General features: G+C 46.3%; 1 protein-coding gene and 1 long non-coding RNA gene across 3 annotated transcripts in view; one reads left to right on the top strand and one right to left on the bottom strand.

Annotated features, from left to right (window-relative positions):
• Rdl (Resistant to dieldrin) overlaps positions 1–17656 on the bottom strand; it is a 225350-nt gene that overhangs the window by 29082 nt on the left and 178612 nt on the right. The gene's annotated exons all lie outside the window — the stretch shown is intronic.
• The window catches only part of LOC135898155 (uncharacterized), a 64833-nt gene that overhangs the window by 36930 nt on the left and 10247 nt on the right, over positions 1–17656 (top strand). The window contains exon 3 of the long non-coding RNA XR_010563275.2: positions 5659–5761. This is a non-coding gene — a long non-coding RNA (uncharacterized lncRNA). The remainder of the gene's footprint in view (positions 1–5658; positions 5762–17656) is intronic.

Raw genomic sequence — 17656 nt, 5'->3', positions numbered from 1 at the left:
GATTTGTATTCGAATAACCTATACAGGGCACGCCCGGTCTGCTACTACTCTCTCTTCATCGGTGGTTTGCGGATGCTTCATTCCTCCTCCACTGACGTTCCTACTGTTGAACCCGCAACGGGTGTGGATTCTTATAGCGATTGTTTCTTTCACCTGGTGTAACATCTTCTTTCCTAAAAAATGACGAAACTTACTTTTGAAACGTCCCTCCTGCTAGCTTCTTTCCGTCTATCCTCTTCTCAGACGGATATGTTTGTGTGCTACAGTGAGTCATGATGTTTTTTTTATTTTTACCCTTGTGAAACATCTTGCACATACACGACGTAGTGTATATGCATACAAAACCGGGTACAGAGTTGCAATTAAAGCTTCCTAGTCTCCTATAGAGAATTGCATAACCACGCTAACCGGGGACCATATTTTGTAAAGATTAATATCTCGCGATTGTAATCATTTCCTGTCACCCGTCCCACCAAGTGTCAAGTCCTGGCAGTGGGCTAACTGATAAGCTCGTATTACGGCAGCAATAGATGGCTCGGTTATCTTAAACGTAACCTGCGCGATGCTCCTGCCCTGACCAGACAGATCGCCTATCAGACTTTCGTAAGGCCACAAATGGAATTTGCAGCCCCTATATGGTCACCTCATCAAGCTTACCTAATCGCAACTTTCGAATCAGTCCAAAAGCACGCCGCCCGCTTCATTGTCAGAGATTATCACCGTGATTCTAGCGTGACTAGCATTAGGTCATCGTTATCCCTCTCATCTTTTGAATCACGAAGAACCATAGCATTGCTTTGTCTATTTCACAAAATAGTCCATAGCACGCGCCCGTCCACCGTGCCACTCACTCGTCCATCTCGTACATCTCGGCGTCTGCATAATCATCTCAGTTTCCAGCGTATCTTTAGCCGAACCAATGCTTTCAATTCTTCCGCGTTACCACGTGCCCTTCAGCATTTGAATAACCTACCAAACGAAATAGTTGACATTCTTGACCCTGTATATTTGAAAGCGTGCTTATGCATATTATTTCCATAATTAATCACTACTAAACCATTATGCGCACCTAAGTAAATACCTTTAGCGAAGCTGTACAGTTTCTTTTTTATTTGAATGCTTGTTTTGTACTGCTTTAACATTGTTAGAGACTTGTTCTTTCGTCTTCACCAGCTACCATTTGTATAATTTCTTGGTACTCCCTTTTTCTGCTACTTCTCACAGTCGTCTTGTTTAAAAATTATGCGGTTTTACGTGCCGACACCACTTTCTGATAATGAGGCACGCCGTAGTGGAGGACTCTGGAAATTTCGACCACCTGGTGTTCCTTAACGTGTACCTAAATCTAAGTACACGGGTGTTTTCGCATGTCGCCCCCATCGAGATGCGGCCGCCACGGCCAGGATTCGATCCCGCGACCTCGCGCTCAGCAGCCCAACACCATAGCCACTGAGCAACCACGGTGGGTTCGTCTTGTTTCATTTATCGCGTTATTTATATTGTTAGATATTTGTTCTTTCATGTTTACTCGCTAAGAATGTATAATTTTTTTTTTACTCCTTTCTTTTTTGCTAATTCACTGTATCCTCCCCTCCCGCAATACTACTTCGGGGAGACTGTGAGGTACATGAATAAATAAATAAATAAATAAATAAATAAATAAATAAATAAATAAATAAATAAATAAATAAATAAATAAATGTGCGCGCATCGGAAGTCCGTTCGCCCTCTTGAGAGCTCATTTTGAGAACCGGGATAATGTAACGATTCTATTTGAATTATTTTCTGTTTTCGTGCTTGGCCAGTGTTCCGAGCAGCACTCCGGCTGCGTTGTCCCCTGGAGTGGCGGCGGGTTGTGAGCAGTGAGCGATAACGAATGGATGGAATCGAGCAAAAGGAATCACGGCGTTATTCCGTTCCAGAAGCGAAAAGCGTACCCGCCGCAGCAGCTCCGTTGCTATGTCTGTGCGCTGCTGAGCGCGAGGTGGTGGAGGCGATTCACGCTGCGGCGGCCGCATTGCATAAAGAGGGCGGTATGCAAAAACGCTAGTGAAGTGTGCATCGGATGCACGTTACCCAACTTCAGGTAGTCAAAATTATGCGGAGTCCCTCTCTACAGCGTGCTTCATAATCAGATCGTGGTTTTTGACAGGTAAGACACCTGAATTTATTTTATTTAAGTGGCAGAAGAAGCGCCCTTTGAACCAACGGCCTCGCCGGTAGAGTTTCACTGACGAACATTGGTGCGCCGTTCCTTTGCTCGATACACTTGGCGAAAACCTGAGATTTTCCGGACAAGTTCCGCGCACAAAAGCGCACTGCCCTTTCCCTCCGTGCTTCCGGGCATCGAGACGTACATAATTTTGGATAGGTGCCGACGTTGAAGGAATTTCAGCTCCTACGTGACGTCGCAGAAATGAGCACACGTGATTGGTCGGAGCATTTATATGAATTCTCTTCGAGCTTCAGGACAACGCACTTCTGACTACATTATTAGGGTCGTTATCGACTATGGAACACGTGTCTTGGGAACTGTGCCTCCACGCAAAGAAAAAAAGAAAGAAAAAGAGAAAAAAGAAAGAGAACAGTAAGAGACCCCAGCTTCAATTTGATTGCTCTGTTTCTGCTACAGCTCGTGAGGACATTAACGCTTGGTTCTCTGCAGTGTATAACGGCTCCGAAATAACGTGCTAACGAACCGAACGTCCGTATTCGACGAAAACGCAGCTGCGCAAGCTAGGGGGTCGGGATTTTCGGCTTTCGCTACGCTCATGATCCACGCAACCTGCCACGTGTTCGGTTGAGCGCAGCCCGCGGAAATGCATCTTGCCTGAAGTACGAAATGCTTCGCCCTTATTTCGGCATTCACTTTCCTGCTCTCGCGTTTCATATTTGTCTTCCGCGAAGGCACATCCGACGAATACCTGGCGTGCGCGCATGCAGTAGCGAGCTTCTAATCCGAGTACCGTGGCGAGTTTCTATTCCTGCGGGATGAGCATCTAATCTCCGCGACTGGTAACCGGGCCTGCCAAATGATCTCGTAATTACATCAAGCTATTTTTTTCTTCTATTTTTGTAGTTGCCAGGCTTTTTTTTTATTCGTCCTGCTTCAGACACTGTAGGCGCGGCAGGGAACCCTGGCAGCCGTGTTTGGAGCATCGTAATGGGGACAAGAATTAATTCCGGGAAACTTTGCGTAACGACGATGGAATCTCATCACGGTGTAAAGGCGGTTATTAAACGAACGCGGGACTGAAATAGGAACAGTGCAACAACAAAAAAACTCATTTCGTACGTCGTGCTTTCGATTACGTGCACGCGTATCGTTCTTGCATGCTGCAGGAAAATCAGGCAAACATATCCAGCATCTTTAAAGAACGTTTCTTTCTCTCTAATCGAGCGACGAAGAAAACGATGTACCTTAGTAGGGATTAAGCAACACTACGAGATCAGCATACTAGATACGAATGTTGTTTGTTAATTGCCATACAATGTTTCACGACCCATGCCAACCTGTACATTTCGCGTAGCTATATTTACCCGCGCACGCAAGGATGTGAGATTCTGAACACTTCTTGGAGCCCAGATTACCATATCCCCATGGCTTTTGTTGAGCCAACTTGCTTCGTTTGCTTAAGTTAGAACGCCTACGGAGTTTCAATCACTCCATTCAAGCTTTGTCGGAAGAGCCAAGGTATAATTCGTAACCCACGCGCATCAAGAACCGCGACAGTAGCACTCAACAAGACGTGCTTGCAAAATCTCTGGAAATGCAATTTCACTGAACTTACATTGCGCTCTCTTTCGTCGAAATATTCTAGATCTTATACCAAGGTCCATGTCAAATGCTAACTTGTTCAGTTTATGTAGTTATATTTCTCTTCTAGCGAAATATTTTGAAAGGCACTTTAAACGTCGCTACGATGCTTGATGCTCTTCAAAAAATGGCGAAATCACCCTGTTTTGTTCTCTTAATATATCAAGTGGACGAAGTTTCTCTTCTCTATGCAAGCTTAGCCGTAAGAACCAATTTACAATTCGTAACATACTCGTTTTAAGAAATCAGGTTTGTATCACTGAAGGATGCGGGCTCTCAAAAGCTTACAAAATTCCAGCTGCGTTCTAAAAGTCAAGTTGCCCAGGGGGTTTCTTCAGTAAAAAAAAAAAAAAGATAATAGCAATGTCATTTCGGCAGTCCTCACTATCGAAAAAAATAAAATAAAATGAGAGCCCGGATCATGAGCTGTTAAAATGAGCGCTCAGATTTAACCTTCATTCGTGGAACGTGCCTCGCAAAACCAAAGAGACGGGAAAAAAAGACTAACGTTACCGCACACGTTATAAGGACTTACGAGCGCCAACCTTAAAAGCCCCGTCGTCTAAAACTTCAAAGCAAATGCGAGTAGTTTGGCTGGCGCGAGTGGAAAAGCAAGAGCATACTCAGAGAAAAAGCTCCGGGATCGCATAGAAATCGTGCGATGTTTTTATTACGACAACCTTTTATCCTAATCTTAAGCGATTCGACCGAGAAGGAAAGAGAGAGAGAGAGGAGGAGGAAAGCGCGAAGCGATCTAGGCGTCGTCGTTCTACCACCAACCCCCACGCAGTCCCTATAAAAGTGTTATAAGCGTCCCCGGAGACGTGGTGGCAGCCTGCGAAAGGTTAAGAGACGCGGAGTTTCCTACAATACTCACACATATACGACTCAGTGATCAGCGCCTCGAAAAAGAAAAGAAGGCGAAAGCAGAAACCAGTGCCGTCGTTCTTCCTTCGTTGCAGACGAGACAACAAGAAGAACAGAAAAGATGAAAACAAGAACGCGGACGCATCTCGGTACTCGCAGCGAGTAATAGTGGTGAACGGCGGAGGAACCCGGAGCAAGAAAGAGGACGTTTTCTCTAGATACCCGTCGGCGGCAACTGGCAGTAGTAGTCGCGCTGTATCCACGAGCAGCGGCGGAGGCGGCTTCCCCGTGAGACTCGGCAGTACAGCGGCGAAGCTTTGGAAATGGCGCGCCGTTGCAGCGTGCGCGAGCTGCAATCGGACACGGGGATAAGGAGAGAAGCGGCGCGCCGAAAAGCGGCGCTTCTGCACGCCCGACTTAGCTCGGTAAAGGAGAAAAAAAAAATATAAAATAAGCCGGAGCCTGCGTCAGAGCGAAGCTAAGTGAACGGAACTGTGAGAACGACCGAAGAGCGCCGCGCGCGGGTGGTGGTACAACGCGCCGCTGTGTTACATTTTATTGTGTGTGCTTGTGCGTTTGTATTGGTGGTGTTTGCTGCCACTGCCACTGCCGCTGCCGCACAGTCTGGAAAACAAAAGTCGCGACTCCCAGAGGAAAAGAACAGTGCAAACAGTTCGCGCACCCCCTCCTCTCTCTCTACTTCTGTCGGCCTGTTTCGCTGGCGCGCGTATAAAAGGTTCCTGCTTGAGTCGTTCCGCTTCCAGCCCACCTCTTTCTTTCTCCTTCCTTCTGTCTCTGCCGCCTTACGTTCTGCTTAATGGCGGGGTTCCCTCTGAAATAATAAGAACCCTGCCGCCAGGGCGAACAAATGCGGAAGAGGTTCGCTCGCGTAAACCCACACAAAGGAAGTGCACGAATAGTATAATTCCTTTTTTCTCGCGCTTTTGTCTTCATTTTATTCCTTTTTTTCATAGAACCAGACTGAAGGCAGCATACGCCAAGAGATTTGGCTTTGGAAAAGCATCTCTCTCCTAAAGTGGGAGTGCTCGCATTGCTGAAAGGAAACGTCGCCGAGCGGTAAGTGTGATAAAGTATGGCCACCGTATAACTAGCGCGTGCCCATAGGAAAGGTGTGCATTTGGTCGTCGCTATCATTCGAGGGACGAGGAATGTCTGCCTAGGGTACCATAACGCTGTGGCACTAGGATTAAGATTAATGCAACAGTGGTGATGGTTGGTTGTAATTGCTGCTACAGAGCTCGTGGCACAAAACACAACCAATATAAGGTCTGCCACGTGTACTTGGTCTCAGAAGGATGATAACACGATGACGCTTAAAACAGTCAATTTACGCACTGCAATTTCTGAATCTACGTGTTAGCGGCGAAGAGGCGCTGGTTCTGTCTTTCATCTTCTTCTGCTTTAAACACTTTTTTGGGGGGGTCTTCAATGTGAATAAAGTTGGTATTCATTTGCCGCAGATATTTTTTGGGATCCAAATTTACGTATATTGTGCTGCCCACTTTTAAGGTGAAATATAAGGCATCGTTTGAATTGGTGTTCTCTCGCTTTCCTATCTTTTTTTTCTTTTTCTTTGTTTTACGTTTTTTCAAGCTTCCTTTGTTGTTATTCTTTTTCCATATTGTTGGAGATGTTCGGCAGTATTTTTTATGTTTGTGAAAACACCAGTATTCCTGTAGCCTATTTCTTGAAGTTTACGTCTATACATAAACAACGACACTAGCTTCGAAAGCATCGCCACGTCAGTGGACCGTTTACAGGTCACAACCGAAACATCCGAGGGGTTCACAGTAGATGATAAACAACGGGCATAAGCGTATTACCCTCAACGGCGAAGCCGCGCCGTCGAACCTCTTTGCGAATATCAAAGCGCGCTGCGGTGTAAAACCAAGGCTGGGGGCAGAGTCTGTTGTAAGAGGGACGCTGACGCATTCGCGGAATTTTCATTCGTTGCCATCGAGTGCCTGTCGCGTTCCGAGAAATCCCGGGGTGCCCATATATAGAAAGCAAGGTCCGGGACTGCGCTGCACGTGAGGAGGTTGGGAGAGGGAGAGACGAGGAGAGCGTCGTCGCAGACGACGTCGAGACGACGACGTCTGTACTGGATGACTTCTCAAAGCGTCTTCGTGTGAACGGCGATGATTTCGGCACCCCATATCGCGTTAGGGTTCACGCTTTCAGTTTTTGTGTTGCTCTTTTGCTCGCTAACCTAACATAGAATCGCGGTGGCGAACCTCAGGGAGTTAACGAAGAAGAAAATGACGCTGGCGTTACGCGAGCCCGATTCCGATTTAAAAATGACAAATGCGAAAACACCGTAAAATATAAAATGAATATGAATTATGGGGTTTTGCGTGCCACGACAGCCACATGATTATGAGGCATGCCGTAGTGGAGGACTCTGGGATAACTTTGAACACCCGGGGTTCTTCCACATGCACCTAAATCTTAGTACCCCAACTTTATTCTCTTCCTCTTTTTTTTTCCGCTGCGCCCCCATTGAAATGCCGCCACTGCCGCGGCCGGAATCGAACCCGCAACCTCTAGTTCAGTCACTCAATGCCATAGCCACTAAACTATCGCAGCGGGTGCATTCCGACTAAGCGAAGTGGTAGAAAAAAAAAGCTAGGCCAGAACTCGGCACCCCTCATTCACGCCTTGCACACTCTCATTTATCGAAATGACGTTTCCGTTTCCATACCTCGTATCTCTTACCAACTTCGTGCAAACTGTGACGCGCTTGCTCACCCCACCAACAACTTTTCTGTTAGATGCCTCCAACAGGGGTGAAGTCCGCTTATAAAGCTGTGTGAAGAAATGCGTGACCAATGGGGCGATCAAACCATTGTCTTCCAGCACAGCAGCTTAATGTTCTAGCCAACAATCAGGTCCCGACAGCGCGCCTGCGTCTGTTTTGCTAAAGTCTCTCTTTGAAACACGTGGCGCGCACGTCACGTGACAGTGTCCCGTATTCTCGCCACGTTACAGCTAGCGCTTTGAGACAGTGTGTTACACTGCCATAGCTTTGGGATAGGCGCATATTTTTAGAATGCGCTGCCTTCGGGATCGGCCCATATTTTTTTCATCAAAAGAACGCGACACCTCCAAAGTGGTTGTAGCCCACGTATAATGCTATCCCATTAAAACTCAAGTCAATGGTGAAGACGAAGTTGCTACATCAATGGCAGAGAATAGAATGCAATACGAGGCAAACGGGCGACACTGCTTCTTGAGCGAGTTGTTCATTCATGCTGTCCTAGCAATCGTTAAAGAAATCCTGGGGAGGCGTGCACGAACATTTAATAACGAAAATAATAACGAATTTAGGAACGCGTCCTCGTGTGGACTAGGCGTTGTCTACGAAACATTTAAGAACGCGTTCTTAAGTTCTTTATTATTTTTCGTTGTTAAATGTTCGTGCAAGCCGCCCCTTGTCTGTAATTAAGGCACACATGAAGGCACATACAGAAACGCCTTCGTTGTGTGCCTTTGTGTGTGCCTTACTCACAGTCCGTGTTATAAACAAACGAGTGTTCTTCATAGTTTATTCAGAGGTCGCCATGCACTAAAGCGTTTTACCGCCCATTCCTTAATTTTCACAATACACCCTAAGAGTCACAGCTTTCTCGAAAGTATTCGAGCAGTTCAAATCACATCTCCGTGGCGCAAACGTTAAGATAACGGAAATTTTGTTTTTCTTTCCGCCTTCTTTAAGGGACACTGTGGATTTCTCCCCGTATCTGTTCTTCACTTTTCCCCCTCCCCAAATGTAGGGTAGCCAACCGGGCACGTCCTTGGTTAACCTTCCTACCTTTCCCTCTTCGCTTCTCTCTCTATGGATTAACAGTAAGCAAATTTAGACCGGCAAATTATCCTTTAGGAATTCTCTTTTCATTGGTTTTGCCGAAAAGGGCTGACCATTACTGGAGAAAGAGAAAGGCAAGGGTAACTTTATTAAACTGCACGCCGAATCCTCAACACCGGTACAACAGTGTTACGTAATGACGTCGAAGCACTTCTTTAGTATTTGGACCATTTCAGCTAAACAAATCTCGCCGAACTTGCGAGGCTGACCCCATTGTTTCTTTAGAATGACACGTAGTCCTTTAACGATAAAGAATTACCTAGACTCGATGATTGACGCTATCACATATTTTGACGTCACGCTAAACATCACGGCATCTTTTCGCGCATTCTCACTAGTTTTCTGTTCTTGGATCATATATGCTTCACCAAGACAGCAGTAACAGTGACCGTGACCGCTTTAATATTACAGGACGTTAGTTTACTAATACAACTTTATACTCGTCTACAGTGCCTCGTTCCCGAGCGTTCATCGTACAGAAACCCAAATCCTGGCTTGGCGCAGCTCACAAAAGCATGAATTCTCTCGATGCATACACCTATCTCGAATTATTACGCACGTCGCCTAATTCAGCCGTGGAAATCGAAAAAGCGCCCGAAAGTGCCCCTCAAAGAAATTTGTAAGCGCTGTAAAGAGCGGTCGAACAAGGGATGTATGAGCCTGGAGCCAATGTTTCAACAACTGACTCGTCATCGTCATGGGAGCAATTGAAATCGCCATGACCACGACAATTCCACCGGTCCAATCGTCGGCTGCAGCCTGAGGAATTCCTTCGTTCAACCACCGTCAGCCATTTGAATTCTGATTGTTCGTGTGAACTTCTGCCTCGCTTGGAGCTCGGAAAAGTGGCGATGACGAGGACGGCCACCTCGTATCTTATGTTCAACATTCCGTGTCTGTCTTGTTTTATTCTTTCGCGACAACACGATGACGATAGTGCCGTCGAAACCACAGAGAATCGTGAAACGCAAAAGCATAAGACAGCAAAATTTTCTTGTCAAACCATATGCTTAAAGAATTGCGCCATGATTCGCTTATCTTTCAAAGTAGTGTTCAGGATTCTAAAGAGAAATTAAAAGCTAATTTTCGATGCGAGATGAAACGAGAGCGACGTAAAAAGCGAAGGAAGAAGGAATAACGCTGAACAACTAGCAAAGAATGTAAAAAATTTAGGCCAGAATTATTTTTTTTTTCACGGATAATTTTTTCACCGTTTGTTCGAACATAAAATTCACATCCATACTTCGAGGACTGTGCGTTAAAGGCGACTCAGTGCGAAAAGATTACTTGAGCTCAGTCAAGACTACGGGTCCTTCCTCTCTGTCTATTACCTCAGCTTTGAAGTATTGATAACAGCCTTTACCAGATGGCAAAAAAAAAAGAAAAACAAAAGCTGCCAACTGCGCTTTGTTACGAACGATTGCCGCAAATAATAAGAGAACCGGGTACGTATTGACTACGAACCATTTATTTAGCATACGTTTCATACTGTGTACGAAACAGATACTATTACACAGCTGTTTCTTCTGCTCCGGTATTAGAAAGTTCATCGTCGCCGTCTTCTTCTGCATGCGTGTATTTCTTTTACAGTTGTCTACACTTCGGTCCGGGGTCCCTTCGCTACAGATAAAAAGAGGAACACCACAGCAGCTGGGAAGTTCCAAGGTTACGGTACGAACATTACGCAGCTACTGTGAGCATAATGGGGCAGCAGGTGTCCCCAAGCGTTCTCGCTGAACGAGAAGAACTACATCGAAGTGTGTCGCCTATGCACTCCAAGTTTGACTGATTGCGCAGTCGATTCAAAGGGATGCCACACAGTGCCAGGCTGTCAGAAAGTGAACATTGGAACAGTACTGGTATTGCTTTGCAAGCAACGAAGGCGCTCTTAGCCTTTCTCATCTGCCATACACGTTAGTACTTGTTACTGTATGTTGAGTATGAATACAATGATGCATTGATACTTCATTTGATATGTCGTCTTAGCTATATGGCGTAGCATGCTAGACCTATAGCCGGGCAAACATCTTCAAGATTAATTAAAGGACGTTTCTTTCTCAATATCTCTCTCGAGGCTATGGATAGGTCAAGCTTAGTCATGCACATTGCCTCAAGGACGCATTCCACGAGCCATTTACGTATTTTCTGCTTGAAGCGGGCTTGCATGCTTTCGTCAAAGCTTCTAGCATGCCACGCGGCAACCAGATTGAGAAAAAAAAAGAAAAAAAAAGAGGCAGAAAGAAAGAAAAGAACATCCGACCCCATGCCACCATTGAGTGACGAAGCACACAGCCACAATTGCGTCACTAGGGTACTTCTGTCAGCAGTTCTAAATGTCTGAGATGTCAGAGACTATCTGACCCTCGCCTTAGTCATAGCGCGATTTATTAGTGTCAGTTATACAAACCCCACCAGCGTTAAGTTTGCCTCAGAGCTCCTGCGGGCCGTCTTACATAGAACTTTTGTGAGCATAATAGAAAAGCCTTGCTGGATTTTTATTTGGAACCTTCTATATCTTCTAGTAAGGACCATTCTTACTTCGGTTTGACCGTCTGTATACAGGACTGCGTTTAAATATAAATCCGGGTGAAATAGTTATGACACACCGAATTACTGATTTTCGCACTAATGTACGTCGGTAAGTTCCCGAACCGGTAAATGATCTCGTAAACCAATTAAGAAAAAAAAGACGTTGGCACAGTGGTATGTTGCAGCCAATCCCAGCGCGTAATGACACAGTTCCCGTGCTTTCCTGTCGCCAAGGTGTCACCCAATGCAGATTCATCTTGCACTTCTGCTTTAGACTTTCAAACTTCGAAAGACGGGGGAAAAATATGACAGACATTTCAGCTCTTTTAAATGTAATAAGAATCATGTTTCTAAAACTTTCGAGGTGTCTGCTCAGCAAGCTGGCTGAAACCACTAATCACAAAAGGACAAAAAGAGTTTGTTTATAGCGTTGAAACCTTGCTCAGCTACAACAATGCGCGGAGCTCGGTTGGCGCCAGGAACTTTTCCATCATCGGCGTCATTCTCAAATTCAATTTGCGACGCTTACCCTTTTCTCAACTTTTCCTTCTCTCTCAGCGTAACGGAGCCTTATCCTTCAGAGAAACCGCTGCTCTAAGGCACGATCAACATCTAACAAAAAATAGAGAATTTCGCGGCATTGTATAGCCGCGCGGTGATTTGCCAATGAAAAGCCTTCACACATCAATCATGCCGCTAACGCCGGCCTGGCACGGAGCGACTGCGCAAGAACTTCAATAACGAGCAAAATTAGCTGAATAAGCGAAAAGGAGAAGGCCAGAGCCTAATTATTGCCGTGCCACTGAGCAAATCAGAGCGGCGCTGACGCAGCACCCCTTTCCTCCTCTCCTTCACTTTAAGGGCACGGCACAGCCAGTTGCAGGAACGAAGAGCATCATTTTCACTGCGTCGGCAACAATAACATCGTCTGCAACGACTATGACTATCAGCCGGTCCCCGGTTCGTAGTCACCACGTTCTTTGAGTTTCGTTAATGACGCGGCGCTTTTTTAGGGTCAAGGGTGTGCACGCGCGGACGAACCCGTTTTAAGCACCCAGTCACGGCCCGAGTCGCACCAATTACCCGGACAGCGTTCGCGCATCAACCCCCCGAAGCAGCGCCGTGATGACGCGGCAAGCCGGCGCGCCCAGCGAACTGGCACGTGGTCTCTTTTCTGAAAAACTCGGCTTTCCCACGCACTACGGAGTGGCCGCCGAACGAAGCAAAGCGGCAAAACTGTACGAAACGCGCACAGGTACGAACCGCCGCCGATCCGCTCCCGAACGCAGAGCACGTGCGTCAGTTACTATGCAGACGGAGAAAGGAGCTGCCATCGGTGAGGTTTTTTGAAATTAGCGGCGCTCGCGCTGCTTCGAAGATTGCTTCACATCGCTAATGACGAAATTGTGTGTCCCTAACGAGGGCCGATGTTTCGGCGAGCCAGTATAGGCCCCTTCCAGACGATGCTTGCCATACATCAGGACTTGCTCGCTCTACGCTTTGCGTTCCGGCGTGCACCCCTCCACGAACACCCCCTTTGTCCTACGCCCTCGCCCCCTCACTTCCCACCTTATGCACCTCACACACGCACGCACATTCCCACCGAACGAAGCATTAGGCACGCGAGGTTACGTTGACGAGAGCCGGCGTAATGAGCTCGATTCCTGACTGCGGAAGTTGCAATCCGCTGGCGGAAGCCGTAGCGGATGAGAGTGCCCCAGCGTGAGAAGTCTCCGCCTGTTTTCTCTTTTTTTTTTCGCCCTCGTGCTTCTTTTGTTTGCACCCGCAAATTTGCAGGTGGGTGCCGCCGAGTCGATGCAGAACCGAAAAATGAGAGGCTGCATAGGTGGACCTTGATATCATTTGTCTCAGGGTCTTAGTCCAAAAATGAGCGATTGATAATAGCCTGCTGTGCGCGCAGCCCCGCATCTTGCACGTCTTACGAAAGCGCAGAATAGAATGGGCACGCATACCGCACCGCGAAGACGCGAAAACGATTATATAGATACGCACGCTCTGATAGAGATACCGCAGCTTTAAATAAGATAAATGATTACTAACACAACTTTGTTGTTTCAGTTTTCATAGTAATGTAACAGCCTAATTTCTTTGATGAGCGTTAGAGCAACGTACCGTTATTAAGCAATGCAGTTGACCATAATTTCCTGAAACACATGCGTAAGCTTATATTTAAAAAAAAATTGTTTATTACAAATCTTTCTATTTAAATGTGTGCGAATAAATGGTCGGTAAAGCCAGACGTCCTTCATATCCCGAGCGCTGCTAGACTAGAATATGCTCAAATCTCTTTCCCCATAGACGTATTTTGTAATAAATTTGATTTTCAATCAATCAATCAATCAATCAATCAATCAATCAATCAATCAATCAATCAATCAATCAATCAATCAATCAATCAATCAATCAATCAATCAATCAATCAATCAAAACTGAGATCCCAAACTCGGACGGCGTCCCTTAAATCCAGCTGCACGATCGTGGCATGAAAAATCTCGTAAATTATTAATGCCCTGCAGGCCAATGAGTTTCATCAATAGTGAAATTGGCATAACCTTAAGGCGTCCAGTATAGTTATTTCGAAGAGAGACATATAAAAGAAGAGGGAAAGGCAGGCAGGTTAACCATGGACCTTCGCGCTTGGCTACCCTACAGTTGGGGGGGGGGGGGAGAAAAAGGAAGAACATATAAGAATAGAAGCGAAAAATTAAAAAAAGTGAGTCATTTTGGACGCTTTCGCATATGAATGTCCGTTGCCACAAGCGTTCGTACGACCCGATCTTCCTCAAGAAGTGCAGAAGAGTTTTCGTGGCCTTGTGCACGGAAGAATGCACGGGACATGGTCCCGGGATCTTTTCCTGCAAGAGTGCTCTATCATCCAATTGGCTGGCAGTGGCATAGAAGGTGCTCTAGTGTCTCGTCGCACCCGCACAACTTGCATGCCGCACTGTTGGCCATTCCTATTAGGAATGAATGTACATTCGTGCATGCTACGCCCAGCCACATGCGACACTATAAAGTTGTTTCGCAACGAGGGACTCCGGGGTGGCAGGCGAAGTCGCGAGTTAGGGTCGAGAGGGTGCAGGCGTGACTTGGTGAGACCAGGTTAATTACATCCTAGAACTGTGATGTGACGAGCAAGTGATTGAAGTTGCCACGCATCATCCGTTCTCGAGAGTGTTATAGGCACCCGAGTAAGCTGTTGATGAGCCGAACACGCAGCTTCATCTACACTTCGTTGCCGACAATTCCGCAGTAGCTCGGAAACCACTAAAATACAATTTCGCGTTACTTCTCGAGCGCTTGGTGTTGAGCGCGCCTAATTTTGTACACTAGCTGCTCGTTTAACCCATGACGTAGGGCAAACTGCAGAGCTTGCAGTGCTACCTTCGCAGAAAATGGCAGAAATGGCGCAACGGAAAATGACCGAACAATTTGGTGGCTGAGGGAGGATGTAATTCATTGCACCCTAGAAGAGGCCGCAAGTTGTGCTACCGTTAACGTGATATTGTGAGAGTAAGCTGCAGGGAGACCGCATCCGATGGAACAACCACTGCCATGATAGAGCTTTTGCAATTTGTAGAACCATCGCTGTAAATGCGTATGGGGTCTCAATAAGACTCGTTCAAAAGAAGCAGAGACAATTTTTTCCAGGGGTTCGCGGTGATAAGCCTGCCTTCTTAATAATCCCAGGAACTGAGAGGGACACGCGAGGTTGCCGGAGACACCACAGTGACGTTGTTGGACGTTTGGCAGGCTTGATGCCAGACAGTATTGAATCATGGGGCCGTGTAACGTAAAACTATTCCAATATGTTTTTATTCCAATCTCCTGACGTCAAATTTGCGTAACCGCCGACGCAAGCATCGGGCGGTCACCCGCAGGGTTGTCCGAACAGACCAATCAAACGCTCTCCTTGTTCATAGGAGGTCCCTTTTGTTTGCTTGAAAAACGAATAACATTGCCTACACTGAGCGGCTTGTGTTATATAATTGGCTCACTAGAGGCGAGGAGCCCGCTCAAGTGGAGAAGGATTCGATGGGGCCGAGCCACTGTATATTGAATATCGATAACCGGATGAAGAGGGTCGTGCCAGCGTCTGCGATTGGTCCGCTTTCCTTTACTTTGCTGGCGGTGGCTGCTCGAAAATCGCGGCGGCATGCAACAGAAGCTTAAGAATGACACTAAAACGGATCCTCAGTAAGGAAGAGTTGGCAGAACGCGATCTTAAATGTTTTGAAAGTGCTCGAAAACGTTACACGGTAACACAAGAAGTTTTATTATACGCAAATAAACCCATGCTCTCCGACAGTTGCGAGTAGCCAGTGCATAAGCGATCGGCGGCAGCCATCTTCTATTCCTTTCGGAACGGGGCAGCCTGCGGCTGGCTATTCAGAAGAAAATTCAGTTTTGTTCGGCATATGCACCTTTAACGCGTACACGTCACTTTGACGCGGTGAGTTTTTGCGGTTTTGTGACGTCGCATGACAGGCAGGGGAAGTAGGTGCAGTCCGAAAACTTTTGACCAATAGCCGACGGCTAATCGCGAAAAGGCGTCGAATCAGAAATAACTATTTTTATTTATTCGGTCAGATCATGCATAACCATTGTGTACACGTCATATCAGATGGTGAGCTATCGCGGTTTTCGTGACGCTGCATGATCGAGAGGTGAAGTGGGGCTGGCCCCCAAAAAGTTTTTACCAATCGCGGAGGGCTGATTGCAGAATTGGAATCGAAAAGTTTGGAATAGTTTTACTTTATTGCGCCCATGGTGCCTCGTCGCAATACCAGAAAATGTAGCTCGTGATTCTCGCGCTGGCAAACCAGCTAAATGGTAGTGTGGTAGCCATGAAAGGTGTCGAATGTGCGCTCTTAGCTGCCCAACGATGATATGGATGGTGATCGCATGCTTCTATGCAATGACAATCGCCGAAGAACATCTCGGGAGGCCGAGACATGTCTGAAATTCTTAAGCATGTACACTTTGTATTGCAAGGAAATTAGTCTTGCGTGTGTTATACAAGACAGGAAGCCTGTATCACTGGTTATTCTCAATATGCGTGATGAAGTAGGGACAGAACTATTTTCGGCATGTGATGATTGATCTTTTTGACTGCGTTGTTGAAGGATTACTATAGGTAAAGAGTGAACAAATATATATTTTGATCATCCTAGGAAGTGACCACCATTTTGTATTATTCTAACACCAGGTATGTATAGATAACTACACATGTAGCCTCAGAAGAAATCGTAACTGATCCGGCGGCACATTTTTTTATTTTTTTATTTCGCAATTCAAGTCGCTCGCTACGAGCGGGGTGATGTATGTAGGAATCCTACGCTGGCATTGGGGATCTCGGAGGTCATGCTCAGAGTGGAGGCTATCACCTCCTTTGAGTAGGGGTTCAGCACAGAGAGGTCATTTCGCTCTCGCAAATAGCACAGACAAAGCGGTGGGATGCATAATCAGCGAATGTTTCTGTGGCAATATTCAATGAAATTGATGACACCGTACTTTCTTTCATGCTGAAGTGTAAACGTAACTATGTCTTTATTATCATCGGTTAAACATTATTTACTAATTAGAGACGGAATATTTAATGATATGGGTGAAGCTGCGACTAGATTTTTCCAATGGCGACGCCAAACCGCTTCTACATGTGCGCTATTTTATCTCCTGTGAAATTTCTGTCATCGAGAAAGTTTACGCATTGGACATCTTGGAACAATAATCAATAACTTTAGGCAGATCTGCACATTTGCCTCTTGATGCTTTTTAAATGTAATCAACACCCATTTCTCCCACCTCTCTCTCCGTTTCCCTTTCTTCCTTCCTCCTTTCTTTAATGGATGTTCTACTTCCATGATACGAGCGTGCCACAGATACCACAAAATTTGATGCCAACCTTTTAACAGCCATTCTCTAAACTGCTGTAAACTCATCAAACAGTCGCACCAGAAAGCTTGCAAAAATGCTTCAGTTTGTTTTATCGAACGACTGCATGGATCGGAAACACCAACAACAATAATAGGTGAGAGAAACACACAGGCTACAAGAAAAGTGAGCGTAGGACCTCCTTCTCTCGGCACCGTCAAATTCAGTGATTTGTATTCTAAACCGGCGAATCGAGAACGCTGATGCGGGACGAATGCAACTTGACGGCAAAGAACCGCCGCGCGCGAACCGGTAATGCGCCAAAAAGAGGCCAGACGAACAGGATCCGCTTCGTCGAAGTTTAGCCGAAAAACGCGTCTCGACTGAACGCGATCCCTCAGGACGCAATGCGCGCTGGAAAAACTTACGAGAGAACAGAGAGAACACAGAAAAATAAGAGAGGGAAAACAAACGTGTAGGAAGCACAATAAGGAACCCAGATTTCCGCGGCGGAATCTCTGTTTGCTCTGATTGACGCCCCCCTACCTCTCTCCTTCTCTCATCTTCCTCTTCTTACTTTTTATGGCGTGTTTGTCGCCGAGAATATCAAATGCGGAATACGCTTTCCAGTCACGCGCACGCGAGCACCCTCGTTCTGCATA

This window comes from Dermacentor albipictus, chromosome 3 (assembly GCF_038994185.2).
Source record: "Dermacentor albipictus isolate Rhodes 1998 colony chromosome 3, USDA_Dalb.pri_finalv2, whole genome shotgun sequence".
Classification (NCBI taxonomy): domain Eukaryota; kingdom Metazoa; phylum Arthropoda; class Arachnida; order Ixodida; family Ixodidae; genus Dermacentor; species Dermacentor albipictus.
This window is presented reverse-complemented; position numbering and strand designations above follow the sequence as displayed.